A 17,616-nucleotide genomic window follows, 5' to 3' on the forward strand; every position below is an offset into this window, starting at 1 on the left:
GCAACGCATCCAGTTAAACGCCTCACACCAAAGACAGTCTTCATTGCTTGTATCTACTCGATCGCCCTGATGTTGTCTGGGTTGGCTTCTATCCCTCGGTGAGACACAAAGAAACCAAGTATCTTGGCGAAGGGAACACCAAACACACACTTCTCAGGGTTTAACTTCAGATTGATCTTGTGCAAGTTTGCAAAGGTCTCTTCCAAATCTTGAATGAGTGTCGATCTGTCCTTGGTTTTGACCACTATATCATCCATGTAAGCTTCTACATTCCTATGCAGCTGAGGCTTAAAACCAATTTGTACTGCCCTTGCAACAGTGGATCCAGCGCTCTTTAACTCGAAAGGCATTCGTACAAAGAAGTACGTGCCACATGGAGTTATGAAAGCGGTATTCTCTTCATCTTCCTTGGACATGAATATCTGATGGTACCCAATGTACGCATCCAAAAAGGTAAGCAGATGGCACCCAAAAGTGGAGTCTACAATCTGATCAATGCGCGGCATGGAGAAAGGGTCCTTCAGGCATGCCTTGTTCAAGTCTGTGATGTCTATTTAGAGCATCCATTACCCATTTGCCTTGCGCACTACCACTGGGTTGGCAAACCACGGCGGATGCAGTACTCCTCTGACTAAACCAGCTACTTCAAGTTTCTTGATTTCCTCGGCAGTAAACTACTGACGCTCCAAAGCTGGCTTTATGACCTTCTGCTTGACGGGCTGAGCATGAGGACAGATAACAAGGTGGTGCTCGATTACCTCCCTGGGAACACTAGAGGTGTCAAATGGTTGCCAAGCAAACACATCAACATTTGCCAGCAGGAAGGAAATGAGCACGCTTTCCTATTTGTTATCAAGGGTGGCGCTGATGGTGAATGTACCGTCAGCACCATCCTACCTTGCCGGGACCTTCTTAATAGAAGGTGAAGCAACCTTGGATCTCTTACTAGTGGAACTCTCTGGTAGGTCATCAACAGGTGCAACGCACTCCGGAGAGGCGCGCTTCTCGTATTTCTTGCCGACATCTCTGCTAGCCTTCTTTTCCTTCTTTGTTTCTTTGGCGGGAGCTGTGGCTTCTGCAGCCTCAGCTACTACCGCATCCCAGAACATATTGTCCACACATATCATTGCATCATTCTTTTCTAATGGGATGGAAATGACGCCCATCGCCTATGGCATCTTCAAAGTATTGTAGGCATAGTGGGATGCTGCCATGAACTTTGCTAGAGTTGGACGACCAAGAATCCCATTGTACGGCAAAGGAACTTAAGCAACGTCAAACACAACCCACTTGCTCCGATAGTTCAGCTCTCCTCCAAACGTTACCGACAGCGTAATCTTTCCCTTTGGACGGCTCCTATCGGAGTTGATTCCTTGGACATACCAGTAACCTTGAGCTCTTCATCAGGAATTTGTAGCTTGCTAACCACTTTGGGGGAGATCAGATTCAGCACATCCCCGCCATCAACTAGCATCTTTGTGACTTTAAGGTTGCAGATTGTTGGTGAAACCAACAACGGCAAACACCCTATAGCGGTAGTGCGGTTAGGGTGATCCTCTTCATCGAAGATCATAGGCGTGCGGGACCACTTGAGAGGCTTCCAGGAGTCTGCAGCTGGCTCCATGGCATTGACTTCGCGTGCCCACTGCTTGAGCTGGCGGTGAGAGGAGTCCAGGGGTGCACCTCTGTCAATGCACATGGCTTCAGTTGCTTTCTAGAATTCTTGCTCGCTGGTTCATCTTCTTTCTCACTCACATCATCCCTTTCTTTCTTCTCACGACCTCTTGCACGCTTCTCTTTTTGCTGAGGGGTCTTGTCGCTCCGGCCCCTCTACTGCCGCGGCCTTTTCCACCAGCACCTTCCTGGTCTCTCTCTCTGTCGCGCTTCTTATACTCTACCTTTTGCTTTTTAACAAGCTGCTCAACTTGGTGGCATTCTTGGAGATCATGACCTTTAGTGTGGTGGATTTTGCAGTATGACCCATCACACTTCCCAGCTTTCTCTGCTGCCGCTGCCTCTAGGCAATCAGTGCATGCGGCAACTTCCTTGCCAAGGGATTCAGTTTTGGCATTCTTGCCGGTGCTGAGATTGCCAGAGCCCTAAATGGACAATACTGACTTCTCCTTGCTTTTCTTGTTGTGCTTCCGGCTCACCCTCTTTGGGTTAGTGGTTGATAACCCACAAGTATAGGTGATCAATCGTAGTCCTTTCGATAAGTACAAGTTTCAAAACAAACGAGGAGCAGAAGGAAATGTCAAGCGGTTTTCAGGAAGGTAATGTCTGCAAGCACTGAAATTATAAGTAACGAGTAGTTTGATAGCAAGGTAATTTGTAACGAGCAAGTAATGGTAACGGTAATAAAAGTGCAGCAAGGTAGCCCAATCCTTTTGAGGCAAAGAACAGGCCAAAACGGTCTTTTATGATAAGAAATGTGTTCTTGAGGGTAGACGGGAATTTCATCTAGTCACTTCGATCATGTTGGTTTGATTGGTGTTCGCTACTTTGATAATTTGATATGTGGGTGGACCGGTGCTTAGGTGTTGTTCTTACTTGAACAAACCTCCTACTTATGGTTAACCCCCTCGCATGTATCTGCATCTACGAGAAAAGTATTAAGAATGATTTCTAACCATAGCGTTAAACTTTTGGATCCAAATCAGCCCCTTACAGAATAGCGCATAAACTAGGGTTTAAGCTTTTGTCACTCTCGCAACCCATCATCTAATAACTACTCCACAATGCATTCCATTAGGCCCAAGTATGGTGAAGTTTCATGTAGTCGACGTTCACGTGACACCACTAAGGGAATCACAACATATATACTATCAAAATATCGAACACATATAAAATTCACATGATTACTTGCAACAAGATTTCTCCCGTGACCACAAGAACAAAAGTAACTACTCACAAATGACAATCATGCTCAAGATCAGAGGGGTATTAAGTAGCATAATGGGTCTGAACATATAATCCTCCACCAAGTAAACCATATAGTAATCAACTAAAAGATGTAATCAACACTTCTAGTCACACACAAGCACCAATCTATAGTTCCGGTACAAAGATTGAACACAAGAGATGAAATAGGGTTTGAGAGGAGATGGTGCTATTGAAGATGTTGATGGAGATTGCCATCCCCAAGATGGGAGAGCTGTTGGTGATGATCATGACGATGATTTCCCCCTCCGGGAGGGAAGTTCCCCCAGCGGAATCGCTCCGTTGGAGGGCAAAAGTGCTCCTACCCAAGTTCCGCCTCGAGACGGTGGCGCCTCGTCCCGAAAGTCCTCTCCTTATTTTATCTAGGTCCAAGTGACTTAAATACTAGAAGAGGGGCACCAGAGGTGGGCTGGGCTGAGCACAACCCACCAGGGCGCGCCTGGTGGCCCAGGCATGCCCTGTTGTCTTGTGCTCACCAGGTGCCCCCCCCCCCCCTCTGATAGTTATTTTCTCCATTATTTCTTCTTTATTCCATAAAAATTCCTCGTGAAGTTTCAGCTCATTTGGAGATGTGCAGAATAGGTGGCCTGGCATAGCTTTTTCAGGTTCAGATTTCCAGCTGCTGGAATTCTCCCTCTTTGTGTGAACCTTGAAATTATGAGAGAAAAGGCATTATAATTACTCCAAAAAGCATTATTATGCATGAAAACATCATAAATAACAGTAGGTAAACATGATGCAAAATGGTCGTATCAACTCTCCCAAGCTTACACCTCGTTTGTCCTGAAGCGAAAATCGAAGTCGAAAAACATGTCCACATGCTTAGAGAGAGAGAGGTGTCGACAAAAAAAATACGGACATAGAAGCATCATGTAAATTATTATAACAACAACAAACTTTAACATAAAACTTTTATCATAGACTTCTCATTAACAAGTAACAATTCATCGCAACATCAAAGTACAAAGCATAAACTCTATTGAAAACCAACAAACTATGTTCTCAGTCAACTTTGCAACTACAATTCATCATCTTTTCAGGAAGGGTCAATTATCGGAACCTTTTTGGCAAGTCCACATACTCAACCATCATATAGTCTTCTGTGATTTCTAACACTCACCACATACACATGAGCAAAATGTTTCAACCAGACACATAGAAAGATAGGGGCTTATAGTTTTGCCTCCCAACATGCTCACCTCGAGGGTGATGTCAACAATAATAACTCATGCCACCCATATCCAACTGGATATATGTGCCTAGATCTTTCCTCACCACATGATGCTTGCTAAAAGAGAAAAATAAAAAGGAATAGAGAGAAAAACTGTGACCCTTGCATAAAAGTAAATACATATAAGTAAAAGATAGGCCCTTCGCGGAGGGAAGCAGAGGTTGCCATGCGCTTTTTAGTTGTATGATCAATCCCTTAGTGCAAAAGAATGTCACGTTATATTGCCCCTTGTGATAGCAACCTTTATTATGCAATTTGTTACTTTTTCTTTGCAATCACAAGTTCGTAGAACGCTCAATTTTCTTTTATACTAAATGATCTAACACTTTTAGAAGCAATTTCTATTGCCTTATTGCACCGATGACAACTTCTTGAAGGATCTTACTCAATCCTTAGGTAGGTATGGTGGACTCTTGAAAATAAGATTTGGGTTTAAGGGTTTTTGGATGCACAAGTAGTATCTCTACTTGGTGCAGAATTTTTGGCTAGCAAAGATGGGGGGGAAAGCACCACATGTTGAAGGATCTTTGATAATATAACTTCTATGTGAATATGAACAAACATAAATCATTATGTTCTATTCCTTGTCCAACGTCAACAATATGGCATACAATATTTTGATGGGGGCTCACAATCACAAAAGATTTCCAAGATAGTGTATTTGCATCTGAATCTTCTCTTCCCTTATTAATTCTTTCATGAGTTGCATCATTGACCAATGCTATGTTTGTCAATCTCCAATAAAATTTTCTAATTATACTTTTCCTTATGTGGTGTCATTACTTACCATAAGATTAACATATGATCTTTTTCATTTATTTCCTTTCCTTTTTATTGAAACATGAGAGTAAAGAAAGCAAAACTCAAACTAAACTTTATTTTATATCTCATACACGATTACAAGGATAGATCACTAAGCAAGCTTTCAAAAGAAAGGATCGAACTAAATTTTATTCATCTAAAGCAAAAGATAACTATGGATCTAAATAATATAAGTAAAGGCAAAAGATAGTGGAGGTGATATGATACCGGGGCACCTCCCCCAAGCTTGGCACAAGCCAAGGGAAGTGCCCATACCCGATACTCATTTTTCTTAGGTTGATGAAGAACGAGGTGGTGGTGATGAAGTGGTAGTGATCTTGTCCAGTATATCTCTGAGTGCCTCTCTTAAATTGTGAATCTCCCGAAGAGCTTGATGAAGTAACACAGTGTTCTTTTCCACTTTAGCCATGATATGCTTATTTTCCGGACCCCAAGAGTTTGTTCCTGCATCACATTCTCTTAGACAAGATATGTGCCAATTGGACGGTATATGCACACGTGTAGTGTTTTTTAACCCATAGTTATGAATCAAATTGTGAAAATTGTTTTGATGTAACCTGTGTTGAGGTCTCCTTGGAGGGAGTCCTTCCTGATCTCTAGGTCTCTCTTGATTGTTTTTTGGCCTCATGGCTTAATGGGGGTTAGGATGAGTGGAGATGCCGGCCAGGGTGCCACTCTCAGAGGCTAGAGGGTGAACTCCAAGCGAGTCTCCTTCATCTTCCTCCATAGCGACCTCCTCAACTCCCACCATAGCAACCAAGCATCACCTTATTCATCGTTGGAGGAGGGAGAAGGCATGATACCTAGCTTAACAGATATGACCAAAATAGCAAGAAAAGAAAACAGAAGATTTCTCCATGATACGGAGGTCAATAGGTTCGAAGGGTATACAAAGATTTATTTTATCTTGGGAAACAAGCAAACGAAAGAAAAACGAAGTCCGGAAGGTACCTGAGGTGGGCACACCCACCTGGGTGCGCCTGGAAGGTGTCTTGTGCCCACTAGGGGTGCCTTCCTGGTTGTTTCTTATTTTTGTAATTTTTGCTATATTCCAAAACGGGAAGAAAATATTTTTGCAGATTTTTCGGAGTCCGTTTACTTACCATATCACGTACCTCCTATTTTTCATGATTCTGGAGTGTTCCAGATGGATTCTTTTATGTGTTCTTCCAGTTTCATAGTTTGGATAATATTGCTTTCAACATTAATGGGCGCACCTGTGATGTAATGTTTTATTTGTTTCCCATTATTTATTTTGTTAGCTCCAGGTTGATAAACCTCCTCGATAACATAGGGTCCATCCCATTCGGAGAGGACTTTTCCTGCAAAGAATCAGAAACGCGAGTTGTACAAAAGAACATATTCTCCAACTTTGAACTCACGCCATTGGATTCTTTTATCATGCCATCTTATTACTTTTTCTTCAAATAACTTGGCATTTTCATAAGCATGGGTTCTCCATTCATCTAATGAGCTAATATCTAATAACCTCTTCTCACCTGCAAGTTTGAAAACATAGTTGAGTTCTTTAATTGGCCAATATGATTTATGTTCTAACTCAAGAGGCAAATGACAAGCTTTTCCATAAACCATTTTATAGGCAGACATACCCATAGGATTTTTATATGCTATTCTATAAGCCCAAAGTGCATATCTAATTTCTTAGACCAATTCTTCCGGGACCTATTAATAGTATTTTGTAAAATTAATTTTATTTCTCTATTGCTAAGTTCTACCTAACCACTAGACTAACGATGATAGGTTGATGCAATTCTATGGTTAACATCATACTAGGCAAGCATTTTACGGAAAGCACCATGAATAAAGTTTGAACCACCATCAGTCATTAAATATCTAGGGACTCCGAACCTTGGGAAAATAACTTCCTTAAGTATCTTAATAGAGGTGTTGTGATCAGCACTACTAGTTGGAATAGCTTCTACCCACTTAGTAACATAATCAAAAGCGACCAAAATATGAGTATACCCATTATAGGAAGGAAACGGTCCCATGAAGTCAAATCCCCAAACATCAAATGGTTCAATAGAAAGTTAATAATTCATAGGCATTTCTTGACGCTTACCGATGTTAACAATTCTTTCACATTCATCACAAGATAAAACAAACTTACGGGCATCCTTGAAGAGAGTATGCCAATAAAACCCAGATTGCAATACCTTGTGAGCAGTTCTATCCCCCGCATGATGTCCTCCATAAGCTTTGGAATGACATTTCTGTAGGATTTGTCCCTGTTCATGCTCAGGTACACAACGTCTAATAATACCTTCTACTCCTTCTTTATAAAGATGTGGGTCATCCCACAAGTACTATCTTAAATCATTAAAGAATTTTTATTTTGTTGGTATGGAAAGCTAGGGGGGTGTACTTAGCAACAATATAATTAGCATAGTCAGCATACCAAGGTGTACTATTAGAAACATCTATTGCAGCTAATTGCTCATCAGGAAAACTATCATTAATAGGTTGTGGGTCATCAACAACATTTTCAAGCCTACACAAGTTATCAGCAACAGGGTTCTTAGCTCCTTTTCTATCAGTGATATGCAAATAAAATTCTTGTAGCAAAAGAACCCATGAATAAGCCTAGGTTTGGAATCTTCCTTTTCCATAAATTATTTTATAGCAGCATGATCAGTGTGAAAATTACTTTTGAATCTATAAAATAGGATCTAAATTTATCACAAGCAAACACAACTGCTAAAAATTCTTTTCAGTAGTAGCATAATTTTGTTGGGCATTGTCTAGAGTTTTACTTGCATAGTGAATAACATTTAGTTTCTTATCGACTCTCTATCCTAGAACAGCTCCAATAGGATAATCACTAGCATCTCACGTAATTACAGAAGGCAAGTTCCAATCAGGTGGTTGAACAATAGGTGCAGAAATTAAGGATTTCTTTAGTGTTTCGATGGCTTCCAAACAACCATCATCAAAAACAAAAGGAATATCCTTTTGCAAAAGATTTGTAAGAGGCCTAGAAATTTTGGAAAAGTCTTTGATAAATCTCCTATAGAAACCTGCATGACCAAGGACACTACGAATACCTTTGATATCTTTAGGACATGGCATTTTCTCAATTGCATCAACCTTAGCTTTGTCCACCTCAATACCTTTTTCAGAAATTTTATGGCCCAAAACAATACCTTCGTTAACCATATAGTGACACTTCTCCCAATACAAGACAAGATTCGTTTGCTCACATCTCTGCAAAAACTCTATCAAGATTGCTTAAACAATCATCAAAAGACTTCCCATAAATAGAAAAGTCATCCATGAATACCTCAACAATCTTTTCACAAAAAACAGAGAATATAACAGTCATACATCTTTGAAAGGTAGCATGTGCATTGCATAAACTAAAAGGCTTACGTCTATAAGCATAAGTTCCAAAAGGACAAGTAAAAGTGGTCTTTTCTTGATCAGGTTGAGAAACAGGTATTTGTGAAAAAACAAAATATCCATCAAGGAAGCAAAAATGTGTGTGCTTAGATAATCTTTCTAGCATTTGACCAATAAAAGTCAGAGGGTAATGATCTTTTCTAGTTGCTTTGTTTTCTTTTCTAAAATCAATTACCATTTTATAGCCTGTAACAATTCTTTGTGAAATAAGTTCATTATTATCATGAGGAACAACATTAATACCTCCCTTCTTAGGGACACAATGGACAGGACTTACCCATCTACTATCAGCTATAGGATAGATTATACCTGCTTCTAGAATTTTTAATATTTCTGTTCTTACCACTTCTTTCACCTTCGGATTCAACCGACATTGGTGATCAACAACAAGTTTAGCATCAGGTTCCATATTAATCTTGTGCTGACATAGAGTGGGACTGATGCCGTTAAGATCATCAAGAGTATATCCAATAGCAGCTCGGTGCTTCCTTAGAACTTTCAATAATCTTTCTTATTCATGTTCTGAAAGGTTAGCACTAATAATAACATGATATATCTTTTTATCATCAAGATAAGCATGTTTCAAATTGTCTAGCAATTGTTTTAATTCAAACACACGATCACCTTTAGGTGAAGGAGGACCTCCTAGAGCTTCAATAGGCAAATTTTGTTTAAGAAGAGGTTGTTCTTCAAACAAGATTCTATCTATTTCATTACTTTCATGCATATGCAAATCATTTTCATGGTCTAGCAGATATTGTTATAAAGGATCAGTAGGAGGTACAACAATAGAAGCAAGACCAATAATTTCATCCTTACTAAGCAATTCCTTCTTACGATGCTTTCTACTGAACTTGGAAAAATTAAACTCATGAGACTCATCACCAAAACAAACATCGATAGTTTCTTTCTCACAATCTATTTTAGCATTAATGGTGTTCAAGAAAGGTCTACCGAAGATAATGGGACAAAAGTCATCCTGTGGAGTATGTCTTCTATCTCAGCGGGTGCTGTGTCATTCATAATTTATTGATATAAAGCAAAAGGAATAGCACTCACGCTAGCACCTATGTCACATAAACCATGATAACAGTGATCTCCTATTTTAACTGAGACAACGGGCATGCCAACAACGGGTCTATGTTTATCTTTCCCATCGAGTTTGGCAATTCTAGGAGCTTCACCAATGAAGTATATAACATTCCCATCAAAATTATCGACCAAGAGATCTTTAACCATAGCAACACTAGGTTCTACCTTGATTTGTCCAGCTAGTTTAGGTGTTCTAATATAACTTTTATTGACCACAGTTGAAACCTTAGCATGTTCCTTCAACCTAACGGGGAAAGGTGGTTTCTCGATATAAGCAGTAGGAACAACTGGATCAACATTGTAAATGATAGTTTCTTCTTCAGCTATTACCCGTTCTTTGATTTCTTCTTTGATAGGTGGGTGATATTTAAACCACCTCTCCTTAGGGAGATCAACATGACTAGCAAAATATTTACAAAAGGAGGCTACTATCTCAGACTCAAGTCCATATCTAGTGCTAAACCTTTGAAAAGCATCAATATTCATAAAAGATTTAACGCAATCAAACTCAAGCTTAATACTTGACTCTTTACCTTCGTCGAGTTCCCAATCTTCAGAGATGCGTTTAATTCTTTCTAAAAGATCCCACCGGAATTCAATATTCTTCTTCATAAAGGAACCAATACAATAAGTATCGAGCATGGATCGATCATTATTAGAAAGCCGAGCATAAAAATTCTGAATAATAATATCTCTTGAGAGCTCATGATTGGGGCATGAATACAATATGGAATTAAGCCTCCCCCAAGCTAGAGTGATACTTTCTCCTTCACGAGGTCAAAAATCATATATATAATTCCGATCATGATGAACTAGATGCATAGGATAATTTTTTTGGTGAAATTCTAATTCCAATCGATTCCAATTCCAAGATTCAATATCCTCGCATAGACTATACCATGCCAATGCTTTTCCCTTCAAAGATAAAAGGAAAAACTTCTTCTTAGCTTCATCTTTGGGTAAACCTACAAGCTTAAACAATCCACAAATTTCATCCACATATATCAAGTGCATATCAGGATGTTCGGTTCCATCTCCTGCATAAGGATTAGCTAGCAGTTGTTCTATCATACCCGAAGGAATTTCTTATTCAATATTTTCAGTAGGTTGAGGGGTAACTAATTGTGGTTCCGGTCGAGGTGAATATACCCCGAACAAACACCTCAAAGGATTTTTCTCCATAGTAACAAGTGAGTAAATTTCAGCACATAGTAATAGATTTTCCTTACCAAGTTCCACTTACCAAGAGCACTTCACTCCCTGGCGACGGCACCAGAAAAGAGCCTTGATGACCCACACGTATAGGGGATCAATCGTAGTCCTTTCGATAAGTAAGAGTGTCGAACCCAACGAGGAGCAGAAGGAAATGACAAGCGGTTTTCAGCAAGGTAATGTCTGCAAGCACTGAAATTGTAAGTAATGAGTAGTTAGATAGCAAAGTAATTTGTAACGAGCAAGTAACGGTAACGGTAATAAAAGTGCAGCAAGGTAGCCCAATCCTTTTGAGGCAAAGGACAGACCAAAACGGTCTCTTGTGATAAGCAAAGTGTTCTTCAGGGTACACGGGGATTTCATCTAGTCAGTTTCATCATGTTGGTTTGATTTGTGTTTGTCGGTTTGATAATTAGATATGTGGGTGGACCGGTGCTTAGGTGCTGTTCTTACTTGAACAAACCTCCTACTTATGATTAACCCCCTCGCAAGCATCCGCAACTATGAGAAAGTATTAAGAATGAATTCTAACCATAGCATTAAACTTTTCGATCCAAATCAGCCCCTTACGAAATAGCGCATAAACTAGGGTTTAAGCTTCTGTCAATCTCGCAACCCATCATCTAATAACTACTCCACAATGCATTCCCCTAGGCCCAAGTATGGTGAAGTATCATGTAGTAGGCGTTCACATGACACCGCTAAGGGAATCACAACATACATAGATTCAAAATACCGAGCACATATAAAATTCACATGATTACTTGCAACAAGATTTCTCCCGTGACCTCAAGAACAAAAGTAACTAATCACAAATGATATTCATGCTCAAGATCAGAGGGGTATTAAATAGCATAATGAGTCTGAACATATAATATTCCACCAAATGAACCATATAGTAATCAACACTACTAGTCACCCACAAGCACCAATATGTAGTCCCGGTACAAAGATTGAACACAAGATATGAACTAGGGTTTGAGAGGAGATGGTGATGTTGAAGATGTTGATGGAGATTGCCCTCCCAAAGATGGAAGAGTTGTTGGTGATGATGATGACGATGATTTCCCCCTCCGAGAGGGAAGTTCCCCTGGCAAAATCGTTGCACCGGAGGGCAAAAGTGTTCCTGCCCAAGTTCCGCCTCGAGACGGTGGCGCTTCATCCCGAAAGTCCTCTCCTTATTTTTTTTTCTAGGTCAAACTGACTTAAATGCCATAAGAGGGGCACCGGAGGTGGGCTGAGCACAACCCACTAGGGTGCGCCTGGGGGCCCTGGCATGCCCTCATTTCTTGTGCTCACAAGGTGGTCCCCCTCCAGTAGTTATTTGCTCCATTATTTCTTATTTATTCCATAAAAAGTCCTCTTTAAGTTTTACCTCATTTGGAGTTGTGCAGAATAGGTGGCCTGACGTAGCTTTTTCAGGTTTAGAATTCCAGCTGCTGGAATTCTCCCTCTTTGTGTGAACCTTGCAAATTTATGAGGGAAAAGGCATTATAATTACTCGAAAAAGCATTATTATGCATAAAAACATCATAAATAATAGTTGGAAACATGATGCAAAATGGGCATATCAGCGGTCTCGTCATCATCCTCTGAATCAACTCGACGCCATCCTCCTCCCTGGGGAGTCGCCTTCCTTCCTCAGCCTGAGCACATTTAACCGTGAAGGTGTACAACTCATTGATGGTCTTGGGCAGCTGGACATTCATTTTGGACCGTATCCTTCTGTTGCGCACATTCGAATGGAACACGGCAATCACAGCTGCTGGGTGTATCTTTGGAATGTTGCGGTGTACTCGATTGAACCTTTGCATATACTTCCGCAAGCTCCCCCTTCCTTCTGTGGAAGGACTTGCAAATCACTGGGCCGCCCGGACTCTTGATGGCCACCCGTGAAGGCGCACACAAATTCATTACACAAGTCAGCCCATCATGAAATGGAGTTCTCTGGCAGGTGCATCCGCCACGACCTCACATTTGGCTTGAGTGCCATTAACTTTCCATCATATTTTTCTGCTAGTTCAGGCTTCAAGACGCGGGTAGAGGGCCAACAGACTTGCTGCAGCTCACGAGTCAAGGCAGGGCACACAACCTCGAAAGGTAGGTACCCGCCATCACTGGGCATGGGGTCATCAATGTCTAGGCCATTGCGCCTGTCAGATTGACGGCGCGTGTCCCGGCGTCACTCTATTATGACGCGCGCATCTTCCCTCCGCCGATCCTCTAGGACTTGCCACTGATCCCGGCGGGCTTGTGGATCGGACGAGTCCATTGATGCTTCGTCGGGTCCATGCACATGTTGATCTTGCTGCTGCCTCTGGGCTTGCTGCCGCATAGGGGACTGCATCATTAGTGTGGCCCCCTAAACACGGCCAGCAGTCCGGGCTGCTATTGTTGTCAGTGGGTACCGCGATGGCTCTATCTGCTAAGATTTTTTGGGTTCAGCGAAGCCGATAAAAATCTAGATGGTGGCCCTCCACTCGTCCATTTGATCAGTTGCTGGCGGGAATCTTAGCAGGAGTTGGGCCTGCGCCATGGCTTCCACAACTGTGCTTGGCATAGCTGATGGGGCAGACCAAGACATCGCTCGACTCCTGGTAGAACCAGCAGGGGTGTCACCGTGTTCTTGCTATTCCGAACGGGTCACCAAGGCAGTTTGGTGATGAGTAGGACGCGCTCGGGAATTGGCAACCCCGTTCGATGCCCCGTCTTGCTCGCCTTGCTCCGATCAAGGCGCGTGTCTAGTAGCCGCACCTGTTGTAGGCACTGCTGGAGGATCACGACTTGCGCCAGAGCAGGCGTCGTTGCTGCAGCTGCGCCAGCTAGTGCGGCAAGGAGGTTGAGTGTGAATGTTCCCTCCGTCTGCTGCTTGCGGGTTATGGCCGTTGGGGTGTTGTTGATGCTTCCCTTCCCCGGCATCTCCTCCTCCAACTTCGACTACAAGGGACTCAACGATGGTGCCACCTGCACCGCTCGTGTCAACCGCGGCACCAGCCTCTCCTAACGCTGTCATAGCGCTTATGACATCCATGGCTGCGTGCGAGGGGGCCTTTAAAGTGAAAGGATGAGTTGTTGCACCGTATTTCTTCTTGGGCACCATGGATCAAGACGACGATGTTGATGCTCAACGCGATGTTCACAACTTCAAGTTCGCGCAAGCGGTTACCCCCTACCCAACACGCCAAAGATGTCATGGAAGAACACGATCAACTATGAGGCCATCAACCCCTTGTGGTTCGGCGAGGGGGGAGATCACATTGCACGAAGAGCATAGGCCATGAAACAGCACGGCGGTGGTGACGCTGGTGGTTTTTACCGAGGTTCGGGACGCTGGGAAGCGTAAAACCTAACTCCTGCTTTGGTAGATTGGATGGAGGAACATGATACCTCTCCAACGCATCTACTTTTCCAAAAACTGTTGCCCTTGTTTTGGACTCTAACTTGCATGATTTGAATGAAACTAACCCGGACTGACGTTGTTTTCAGCAGAACTGCCATAGTGTTATTTTTTGTGCAGAAATAAAAAGTTCTCGGAATGACCTAAAAATCGACGGAGGAGCTTTTCAAAAAATATAAAAAATAATGGCGAAAGAATCAAGGCCAGGGGGCCACACCCTGTCCACGAGGGTGGGGGACGCGCCCCCTCCCCCTGGGCGTGCCCCCTGCCTCGTGGGCCCCCTGGAGCTCCACCGACCTCAACTCCAACTCTATATATTTGCTTTCGCGGAGAAAAAAATTAGAGAGAAAGTTTCATCGCGTTTTACAATATGGAGCCGCCGCCAAGACCCAATCTCTCTCGGGAGGGCTGATTTGGAGTCCATTCGGGGCTCCGGAGAGGGAGATTCGTCGCTGTCATCATCATCAACCATCCTGCATCACCAATTTCATGATGCTCACCATCGTGCGTCAGTAATTCCATCGTAGTCTTGCTGGACGGTGATGGGTTGGATGAGATTTACCATGTAATCAAGTTAGTTTTGTTAGGGTTTGATCCCTAGTATCCACTATGTTCTGAGATTGATGTTGCTATGACTTTGCTATGCTTAATGCTTGTCACTAGGGGCCGAGTGCCATGATTTCAGATCTGAACCTATTATGTTTTCATGAATATATGTGAGTTCTTGATCCCATCTTGCAAGTCTATAGTCACCTATTATGTGTTTTGATCCGACAACCCCAAAGTGACAATAATCGGGATACTTCTCAGTGATGACCGTAGTTTGAGGAGTTCATGTATTCACTATGTGTTAATGCTTTTGTTCGGTACTCTATTAAAAGGAGGCCTCAATATCCCTTAGTTTCCATTAGGACTCCGCTGCCACGGGAGGGTAGGACAAAAGATGTCATGCAAGTTCTTTTCCATAAGCATGTATGACTATATTGGGAATACATGCCTACATTACATTGATGAACTGGAGCTAATTCTGTGTCACCCTATGTTATAACTATTACATGAGGAATTGCATCCGACATAATTATCCATCACTGATCCGATGCCTATGAGCTTTTCACATATTGTGCTTTGCTTATTTACTTTTCCGTCGCTACTATTATAATTACTACAAAACTGCTATCGTTACTTTTATCACTGTTACCGTTACTATCATATTACTTTGCTACTAAATACTTTGCTGCGGATACTAAGTTATCCAGGTGTGGTTGAATCGACAACTCAACTGCTAATACTTGAGAATATTCTTTGGCTCCCCTTGTGTCGAATCAATAAATTTGGGTTGAATACTCTACCCTCGAAAACTGTTGCGATCCCCTATACTTGTGGGTTATCAAGACTATTTTATGGCGCCGTTGTCGGGGAGCATAGCTCTATTCTTTGAGTCACTTGGGATTTATATCTGCTGATCACTATGAAGAACTTGAAAGACGAAAGAACTAAGATTTTTCCCTCAACTACGAGGGGAGGTAAGGAACTGCCATCTAGCTCTGCACTAGATTCTCCTTCTGTTTTGAGTAAGCTTGCGACACCTAAACCTGCTACTTCTATGAATTTTGATATGTCGCATGTTATTGATGATGCCACTTCTACTATGCATGATACATATGATGAAACTACTTCTATGCTTGATACTACTTTGCCATTAGGTGAATTTCTAGATGAACAACTTGCTAGGGTTAGAGAGAATGAAATTATTGAAGATGAAATTATTGATGATAGTGATGATGAAGGTTCTCCCCCTAAGTATGAATTGCCTATTGTTCTTGAGGGTTATGTTATGGATGAAGAAGCTGCTAGAGCTATTCTTGCTTGCAATGATAGATATGATCTTAAGAAGTTATTGGCTAAATGGAAGCAACAATCTCTGAATGCTAGAATGAAATATGACCCTGCTTTTGATACTTCATCTATCTTTGTTACTGATAAGGATTATGAATTCTCTATTGATCCTGAGATAATTACTTTGGTTGAATCTGATCCTTTTTATGGTTGTGAATCTAAAACTGTTGTGGCAAATCTTACTAAGTTAAATGATATAGCCACCCTATTCACTAATGATGAGAATCCCGCTATTACTATATCCTTAAGATATTTCTGTTCTCATTAAAGGGTGATGCTAAAACTTGGTTTAATTCTCTTGATCCTGGTTGTGTGCTTAGTCCCTAGGATATGATTTATTACTTCTCTGCTAAATATTTCCCTGCTCATAAGAAACAAGCTGCCTTGCGGAAAATATATAATTTTGTGCAAATCGAAGAAGAGAGTATCCCACAAGCTTGGGAGAGGCTTCTCCAATTACTTAATGCTTTTCCTGATCATCCTCTTAAGAAAAATGAAATACTTGATATCTTTCATAATGGACTAACCGATGCTTCCAAGGACCACTTGGATAGTTGTGCTGGTTGTGTTTTCAAGGAAAGAACAGTCGACCAAGATGAATTGTTATTTAATAATATGTTGACTAATGAAAATAATTGGACTCTTCCTGAGCCAATTGAGCCAACTCCTGAGGCTATTCCTAAACCTACTCCGAAGAAGAGAGGTGTTCTATTTCTCAGTCCTGAAGATATGCAAGAGGCAAAGAAATCTATGAAAGAAAAAGGCATTAAAGCTGAAGATGTTAAGAATTTACACCCTATTGAAGAAATACATGGTCTTAATATACCGCCTGTTGAATAAACACATTGTCTTGATAACTCGACACAGGTAGTAAAGGTAAATTATCTCTATAGATATGATAAAGTTGAAATCCCGTCTATTAAATTTCCTAGCCAATGTTTAGATGAATTTGATGACTTCATGGCTAGACAAGAAAGTTTTAATGCTTATGTTGGTAGATAATTAAAGAGTAATGCTTTCATGATAGGACGCTTGAGTGATTATATGGCTAGAGTGAAAGGTGAACTTAAACTCATTAGTAAATATGGTTATATGGTCACCACTCAAGCGGAACAAGTACTTAAAGCCCAAAGTGATTTGCTTGATGAATTAAATAATAGACATGATTTTGATGTTAGAGTGGCTACTAGAACTGGTAGAATGACTCAGGAACCTTCGTATCCTGAAGGCCAGCCTAAGAGAATTGAGCAAGATTCTCAGAGAAATAATTTAGATGCACCTAGTGAACCTGTTGTAGACACACCTGAGAATCCAAATGATATTTCTATTTCTGATGCTGAAACACAATCAGGTGATGAACATGAACCTAGTGATAATGTTAATGATAATGTTCATGTTGATGCTCAACCTAGCAATGATAATGATGTAGAGATTGAACCTGCTGTTGATCTTGATAACCCACAATCAAAGAATCCACATTATGATAAGAGAGACTTTGTTGCAAGGAAGCAAGGTAAAGAAAGAGAACCATGGGTTCAAAAACCCATGCCTTTTCCTCCTAAGCCATCCAAGAAAAAGGATGATGAGGATTTTGAGCACTTTGCTA

The sequence above is a fragment of the Triticum dicoccoides genome, chromosome 4B (assembly GCF_002162155.2).
Source record: "Triticum dicoccoides isolate Atlit2015 ecotype Zavitan chromosome 4B, WEW_v2.0, whole genome shotgun sequence".
Classification (NCBI taxonomy): domain Eukaryota; kingdom Viridiplantae; phylum Streptophyta; class Magnoliopsida; order Poales; family Poaceae; genus Triticum; species Triticum dicoccoides.